General features: G+C 43.9%; 1 long non-coding RNA gene across 1 annotated transcript in view; it reads right to left on the bottom strand.

Moving 5' to 3' along the window:
* Nucleotides 1–991, bottom strand: part of LOC113481900 — a 6,688-nt gene extending 5,697 nt beyond the window's left edge. Inside the window, exon 1 of the long non-coding RNA XR_003398743.1 lies at nt 853–991. This is a non-coding gene — a long non-coding RNA (uncharacterized LOC113481900). The remainder of the gene's footprint in view (nt 1–852) is intronic.
* Nucleotides 992–9,028: the final 8,037 nt, after the last annotated feature.

Genomic DNA, 9,028 nt, shown 5'->3' with positions numbered 1-9,028 from the left:
AAAAAAAAAAAAAAAAAAAAAAAAAAAAAAAAAAAAAAAAGTCAAGCCTGATTGAACAGCAGAAGAGCTACTTTTGCCTGTTTCACTACTGTATAAAGAACTTCTCCATTTACTCCAGTCCTGGTGACCTCACAGTCTCACAGTCCCTTGCTCCATAATGGTAGAAACTTTTCCCATTCATGTGTTTCTCACTCAGCATCCAGAAAATATATTATTTCTATATTGGCAGATTGTTATCTACTGGAAAAACAGAACAGGAGGTTTTTTTCAGAGGAGCGGGTTTCAGGACACAGACTAAGGTAAAAATTAATCATGTTATAGTACATGCAACAGGAAGGAGGAGAGAGGGAACACTGCTGTACAAACTCAAGCATCGATATGCAAACGCATTCGGCAGTCTAAGCCCTTTCCTACATTCATTCTTTTCTTTCTAATTGTCAAGCTCTGTTTGTTTTCTTTAATTAAAATCAACACGGAGAATAAGCAAAGAATAGGAAAAAAAAAAAAAAAGGAGGCAGTTGTGTTGGAATATACTGTACCTTCTGCAGTAAAGGCATCGACACACAAAAGACAGACAAACAAAAAGCCACATAGTGCCGGGAGCTTCATCCTTCCAACTAGTCACGGGACGTCTTCAAGGAGGCTGAAGCAGCGTTCAGGTCTGCCTCCAGCGCAACCTTACCTTTTTATAAGGTAAATCAAAAGGAATGCTCTCTTCAGAATGGGCGGAGATCTGGCCTTTGTATTGCACTTCAAGGGATGGAAAGGAACAGCCCTTCCTATTACAAGAAGCAGTTTACTCAAACCCAGTCAGCTGCGTCAGAGAGTGTCCTGCCAGCGCCAGGGGAGTACCTGGCTTTGAGCATTAGAACATGCCGGGATGCCCTGCTGCAGATTGTTCGTCCCGTGGCTCACAGAAGCCTCCTTGGGTGATCCTGGGTGCTCCCCTGGGTGCTCGGAGAGGCAGAGAGCACAGCTGAAATGAACCTGTGCGGACACTGACCTGAACTGAACAGGCAAGCCAAACCCAGAGTGTTTAAATCAAAGCAATTGCCAATGCAGCGGTAACATAATTAACAAGACAGCTGGTTAAGCATCAGTCATCTGAGTTTATTATTAACTTATCAGTATCTATCTGGATAATTAAGTCTGTTACAGATTCCAGTTAACAGTCATGATTAAGAAGTCCATCAAATTCAACACAGTATCAGGGTTCAGAGAGCATGCATTTTAAAAAAAAAAAAAAAAAAAAAAAAAAAAAAAAAAAAAAAAAAAAAAAAGTCCGTCACGCAGGGATCAACTGCAGACCTGAGTCTCTTAAATAAGGCAAAAGTTTTGGTGTGGCAGCATCTAATTCTCACAGCTTACTCCGACGACCTGCAGGTCTCAAACAGCAGAACACGCTGTGAGCTGTGCTGTGACCTGGCAGCGGCTCAGGCTCGGGGCTGCGGCAGGACAGAAGCTTCGTTCTGCTGCACAGACGCTGCCCTCCCCGCTCCCCCCGCCCCTAAATCACAGATGTTTCGCATTTCAGGTTTTGGATTTGGCTTGTTCCTCGCCCTGGATCAGCAGCCTTCCAAATCGGGTCACCCCTTTATCTACCAATTTTAGCCCCAAAAGCTTTTTTCTACATTCCTACCTAGCAACATCTCAACATTTTAAAGACCTCTAATACCTGCCAGTCTTTTTCTGCCAAGGCTGACACTAGCAAGGCGCTCGGATCAAATCACTACCAACACCTGACACAGACAGCATTATCGCCCAAGTGCTTTACGAACAGCCCTGCCTTCGCACCGGCACAGCTCAGCGGTCCAGCCCGGAGCGAGGGGTCCAGCCCACGTCCCTGCCAAGCTTCTCGGAAGGTACTCTCACCGTTCAGTCAGCGGTGCAGAGCAAGATGAATGGACAAGAGCGTCAGTGTTTTGATGACCTCAGGCTTCTTCTGAATAGTTGAAACACAGATGTGAACCCTCAATCTTGTACTTTTAAAAATCAACATTTTTGTTGGTTAAGAGAATCAATCCTTTAGAGAAGTTCTATGCTCCCCTCTAAAACAGGAACAGTCATTACTATTACTGAAGTAGATTTATCAGTTAAGTATTTTAAAAAAAGAACTAGCTACATAAAATATATAAACTAGAACTATTTACATAAACCAGTATTAGAGGAAGGAGTTTTTGATATCGAAACATCTCTGCAGTCCATTTTCTTAACTCCATCCGATTTACAGCTTCCACGTACCAGCAGAAATAGTACGTTGCTTCAGCTGAGCTGTAAATGGAGAAGAAAGTGTGGCGCTCATCGCTTTGAGCACAGAACATAACCTAGGCTGGCACGAACAGAACCCTTTCAGAGTGCCTTTCCTGAAATAATATTTTCCATTCGATCAGCAACTTTCCAGTTTAGCAGACCAAGGTGGATTTGTTACCAAAGAATTTCAAACTTGGGTTTGTGTTAATTCCATGCCACAGCCCATCCCACCCCAAGAAAACCTTTGAATGTATTTCTAGCCAGTCTCGCTCAGCAAAGCACTCACTCGGTTGTAACAACACAGCAAGTGACTTTCCTGTATAGAAAATCCCTGTGGTTTTGTTGAATCTTTTCTTTCCAATACCCAGTGAGAGATTCTGAGCAGTGACAGCCTCCCTGCACACACCGAACATCCGCACAGAGAGCTGAAAACAAGGAGACACAATCCTTGTCGAGGAAACAAGCAATAAAGAACCCAAACTGCACGTGTGGAACAGAGCTGGGGAGTGGAGCGGGCCAGCCGACTTGCTAAGGTTTGCTGAGATCTGGAGTGTCAGTGAGGCACATGGGGAAGGGTGGGAGCCACCCCTCGGCAGCATTCCATCAGGCTGTCGGAATGGTGGGAGCGCTGAAGCGAGGCCGTGGCTGTGACCACAGTATTTTATCTCCATTACACTTCCTGTGAAAGTTCTGGGCAAGCTCGTGCATACCCGGTGCCACTGCACCGCACAGACGGACCGCTGCGAAGGCAGCCCAGATACAGTGGAGATTCTCAGTATGGCTTTGATGACTGCAAAGGTAAAAACGGATATTACCTAATTCCACAGAACTCAACCCACTGCACTTTTAAATCTTGAATCAAGCATCACTTAAATCTTTAAGTCGTTAAATTTTCTACATATTTTAAGCCTGTGAAAACCTAGGAAATTAGAATATCCTAAATTTTGGTCTTGTTAAAGCCAGTGAGGCTTTTTCTACCAAGTTGACTCCGAGCCAAATTCTCCATTATACCTTTGGTGGGTGGTTTTGTTTGTATTTAGAATCCCAGGTCCTACTGAAACATCTGGGAACGATGGGGCAACAAGGGATGAATGTGTGGAATTGGAAAGCAAGAAAGCCAAGCACACGTTACTGTCCCTATAACGTGTTTTAAGATGTGCCACCACACGTGCTTCTAGGTGAATGAATTCGTCTTTTATACAGAAAAAAAAAATCGTGCACTGAACACATGATTGAAAGATTTTTTTTCCAGAAGCTGTATTGCTTTGGTTTTCCTGAACGAAAAAGAAAGGAAATGTCTTGCTTTACTGACAAGTCAATTTTGTGACAGCATCACCATATATAGGTGGCACCCACGTGACCAGAACGTTTTGGAAAAAAAAGCCTGGTTTGTAACCGAAAGTCTCTCTAATGATAAATAGTTAAAGCTCTCATACCAAAAGATCTCGTTACTTATTTTGACTGTTTTAAAGCTTTTTACTCCCCAAACCAGTTTTAGTTTCACTGATTTTAAGGTGGTTATTTCTGAAATTTACACTCAAGGTCTTCTCGTGCTCTCTCTCCCCCTCCCCACCGCGACCCCCCTGCCACCTCCAAGAATGACTCTGTTGATATCAGGGTTTCTTTGTTGATAACAAAAATAAAAAAGGAAAGTCACATCACTGAGTGCATCTCATCTCTGTCTCCTAAAATGGCAGCTGCCTCACCCAACTGGCTTCCTTCCTTAAACACAGGAATGAAAAAACCTCGTAAAAGGCACATCTTAACTCAAACCCACCAAGGCTTTATACCCAAAGACTTCATACCCATGGCTTTCTGGCACTGAATTGCCTTCTCTTCCTGTGCATGATAGAAAATAAAAAACAAATACAGAACCAGGTAAGAAGAGAAACAAGTTGCATAAGATAACTTCATCACCTGATGCTCCTGTCATTTCCAGCTAGGTTCATTTCATTGCCCTGGAAAAGCGTTGGAATGTCAAATGCACCACAGCTGCTGCCAACACCCACCTCAGAAGAAACCTGGTTTTCTTCCGAAATATTCACAGCAGAATACTGGCAACAGGAGTGTTTACAAAGACTTAGTTTTCTAAATAGAGACAACTCCACTGTAACCTTACCAGCCACCCCAAGGCAAGGAAGCTGCATGTGCTGCTTGGATGTGCGCTTTGTTTTCTGCTCGGAAGAGGCAGGCTGCCACTTGGTCTCCTCCGCTACGATAACCTGAGCCCTCCAGCTCCGGGGATGGGAAGCGGGACAAACCTCTGTCCTTACCACTGCGTGCCCCAGTACCTCACCCAGGGGAAACGGAGCCGGTGCTGGGAAGCTCTGCTCTCTGCCCAGGGGAGCAGTTTTACATGGTTTATGCTTCTGCCTTCCAGCCTGCTCTTGTATTTCTCAGCCTGAGTTTGGAGAAGCCAACCAGCCACTTAAGAACGACGGCGCCAAGAAGAGCACAAAGGGCTTTGCCAGATGAGCCTGAAGGATTGCCTGCAGGACTCCACGTCTGCTCGCACCAAGGGAGGCTGGCACCCCCCCAGCGCTGGCTGAGCAAACGGGAAGATGTTACCTGCAAAGTGTTTCTGCCCGCAGAGCAGAGCATCAGCGATCGCTACGCCAGAGCACGGCGACACTTTTTTTTCATGCTTTCTCTTTTCCAGCGTGTACAGGATACTCTCATCCGTTCTGCTGGAGACACGCCACTGTCCATAAGAGAAACTATCTTTAGTCTTACATTCTTTGATTCTTAACCTTTATTTCACGTATTCTACCCACACATAACCTCTGCCATTGCTGGCTGTGGCCCCGACTCGGTGTGCCTGGGCCAGCGATTAGGCTTATTTAGGTCAGCTTTTTAGGTATTTCCTCACCTGGGGTTCATAGCCACCCCCAAGTTCTGTCCCTTCAGTCTGTTTCCATACTGCTCTGTTCCCTTCTGCCACTCCCATGTGTTTCTCTCATCCCTCTGCCCCAGTCTTTTTCCTTTATTGTGACCTGGTAATAGTTGAACAAGTTTTTGTTGCAACGGTTCAACTGATTTTTTTTTTTTTTCCACTTAAGCTATTTTTTTCCAAGAAATGAGTCTGATTTTTTTTGATGTCACCAGCTCTACCCTTCTTTTCTCCCGCCCATTTCCAAGATCCTATGCAGGTGTTGGTTATCCCTCACCTAGGCTAGGATAAATGCCTGCCTTTACCACAAGGGCTGATTTTTCTTCCTTCCACTATTTACCCCTGCTGCTCCTTCCTAGGTCACAGAACAGCGGCAGCAGGAGGTGCCTGACTCCGTCTTTGTCAGAGCTCTTCCTCTGCCTTATGCCCTCGACTATGTTGCCTTCTTTTCCCAAAGGGCACACATTCACATGGCTATCAAACACGCTCTACCTAGTTCTGTAATTGCTCTTCTTGAGAGCACATTCATCTCATTTCTCACGGCTGCTCATTTTCCATTTCCGTCCTTCTCCGTGCTGCAGCCGGTGCTTCTGTGCTGTTAGTTCTAAGTACATGAGAAGGACAACTGGCACACCTCATCACGACCACAAAACTCCGTGGGATTTTTTTGCAGGTCCGGGCATGACCAATGATACATAAACAGAATATGGCTAAATTCCCCCCACCTTTTACAGGAATTCCCTATTTTGTGATGTATGCTAAGGAACACGAAAAACAAGGCATATGTTTATCCTGCAATTAAATTAAAATCCGATCCTAAATATTGACTACAACGGATGTTTCTAAGGATTTCCATCATGTTTCAAGTGACTCTACTTTAAATCATGATCTAAATAAGCAGCTGCATAATTTTAAATATTTTACTTCAACTTTTTTTAACAAGCATATAAGTCGGTTATTTTCCTAAGTTATTCATGGTCAGCCGGCGTAAGCAAGGTGGCCAGACCTGACTCATGTACATCTTTTCTGTTTGCATAATAGAATACAAAATGATATTTAAATCTCACCTTATGAAAGTATCGAATGTAATTAGCTTTGTCATGTCCATCCAGCTCGCCCCACCTCTAACACTGCTGGAGGCCGAGAGGGGACATGCACTGCCCTTCATGAAACCGATATACCAGTACACCTACAAATCACTCAGACTGGGTATGCCCGGTGCCTTTAACAACTTGAATTGCCTTCCAAAAGACATAGATGATTCCTCCCTACTTCTGCTGTCATTAGTGAGCAGGACATTTTCTTTAACTCATCAATATTTGAAAATAATTGAGTAAGGCAGCTTATTTTTTCTTTGATAAATGATCTTTATAGCAAACAGTATTTTAAAATGGTTGCCATAAATTCCCTTCAAAATTTTGAAATTGACTTATTTTGAGAAAAAAAAAAAAAGATGCATTTAAGTAAACTTTCTCCATAGAATTTAAGACAGAATTGGATTTTATTTCGACATTCAACCATCGCAGTGACCTTTAGTCACCGAAATGAAGTGGAGGCAGGCTCTTGCAACACAGGAAACGGTTCATCAATCCGTGGCAGCCCGCGGTGGGGACGTTGCTCAGACCTGTGACCTGGCACTGGGAGGCCGGCTGCCACAGAGGCCAACAACCTGCTGGCACAAGGCTGAGACCAGTCACCAACCCACCCACACCCCCATCTTCCCAGGCAAGGACAGCCTCTGAACAGAAGCGTAACGCAGAACTGACACTCCAGAAACACAAATGTCTCATTCACACACCCCCAACATCTGAGTGATGACTTCTAGATCCATCTCTCCTCTCCAGCGATGGAATGGGAGTAGGTTCAGAAAGACAAGCTAGCTTTGTTAATTCCTTTGCTCGGTTTTGACACACTCGGTCTGCTCTCGCAGACATTGGCATTAAGTTTCTGAACAAACCTTTAGTGCTACTGTGAGGCATTTCTTTGTACTAACTGGTATGCAGGAGCTAAGCTTTAACTGAAACACAGCGGGTTTGTGGGGTTTGTGTATGAATGAGCAATCTTGTAATAGATTATACATTCCCACTTCTTGCTGAACACCAAAAAGTATTACTGGAAATCTGTTTTTTTAATTGCCACAGTTTCATTTAGAGAAATAGCATGACAACAACATCTTCTTGGAAAAGGAATTGGCCAAGAAGGAATTTGCCTTGGGCTGGGGGGGGGAAAAAAAACAAAACAAAACAAAAAACTTTTGACCGCTATCAAGGAAAATAGAATTAAATATTTAACTGGAAAATCCAAGATTAAAATGTAACTTCCCGGAAAAATACCAGCTAGACATTTTCATAAATTGTACAGTGGTCTAGGTATCTACAGAACTACTGAACTTCTTCCTGGACACTCACTCACCAGCTCCGCGATGGTGAGCTAGCAGAGACGAGATAACCTGCGTGTATCAGGGTAATGGCTTTTGAGTGATAGGCCTTCATTTGCTGAGTGAAAGGAGAAAATCACTGCACCATCCCACCTAGCCGGGACACGGGGCAGCACTCATTACCATCACTGTCAATCCACCTTATTCCTGACTGCAGTGATGGTCCGTCCAGAGATGAAGATCACTTTTTCTTCCTAAGCAGCAGAATACATCCTCATACATCACCATCTATTCTAAGAAGAATGATGCCACAAAAAAAAAACCAAAAACAACCCAACCCCAAACCCCTCCCCAAACTGCAAAACCAAACAAGAACAATTGCATTTCTTAAAGTAATACATTGCTTTAGGATTTCTGAAGGGCTTGTAACTCTTGGGCAAGAGTAACTTCTCAGATTCCTCCCCTGCCCAAGACAATGTAAGGAAACAAAATACCAGATATGTTTTCAAGTTATATTTGAGCCCCAAGGGAACGAGAAGAAATACAAGCTGAGCTGAAATGCAAAAACTCACTCTCCTTTCTGTCTCTGTACAGACAGATTCAGACAAAATTTGTTCTCTCAATAAAAGCTTAGTGGAGTTCTCCTATCCCATCACACTTCTAGCTAAAAGTAAAACCATTGTTGATGAAGTATGTGTTTTTTCCTTCCACTCCTTCCTAGCCACATAAATACAACTGAGGTGAGGTGACCATAAATGCTTTGGGGGACAGACTGTGTTCATTGCATTGAAATGGTGCCCAGTGAACTGGATCATGGGATTTTAGCTCATGCAAGCTGACACAAGCAGCTGACACTAAATCAAATGATGGAACATACCCCTCAGACAGAGGAGGAACAGTCTTTCCCTCCTGCCAGCTCCCAACTCTGCATGAGCTGGCAGGAAGAGAAGAAGTTGAAACTCCTGCCAGTATAGAAACACAGACTGCCTTAGCCCCTCAACACCCTAGTTCAAGTTCTGGACTGCGTATTACCAACTTATTTTTGTTGTGTTAATTGATCAGCATATCCGCAATGTACAGAAGAACCAGGAAGAGGCCCAAGTAACAGCATTTATACCCACCCAGAAGGACAAACTCCCTCTGCTATTCCTGAAACCACCTCCTGACAGATCAGTTCAAACAGGATTTATCTCTGTTTTTAAGAAAGAAATCAATATGCAGATCAATCACAAAAATCTTTCCAGAAGCCCTAGAGGCTGACAGCTGCACAGTATTTTCTGCTTTGGAGGCTTGCCAGCTGAATTAAATGCCTTATCTATTCAGGAAGAAGAGCCAGGTGCCTGCCCAGACATTGGTCATTGTACCACTCCGTTTCCTCATACCGGTTTCTGGAACTAAGCATTGGGCAACCAGGCTAGTTATTTTGCACGGAAGATCCAACAGCGTCTTGTATGCTCCTATCATCTTTCTGAAAGAAGGAAAAAGGAAAGAAAAAGGTGCTTTCTCAAGCA

Source organism: Athene cunicularia (genome assembly GCF_003259725.1).
Source record: "Athene cunicularia isolate RWA chromosome 6 unlocalized genomic scaffold, athCun1 chr6_part2, whole genome shotgun sequence".
Classification (NCBI taxonomy): domain Eukaryota; kingdom Metazoa; phylum Chordata; class Aves; order Strigiformes; family Strigidae; genus Athene; species Athene cunicularia.
This window is presented reverse-complemented; position numbering and strand designations above follow the sequence as displayed.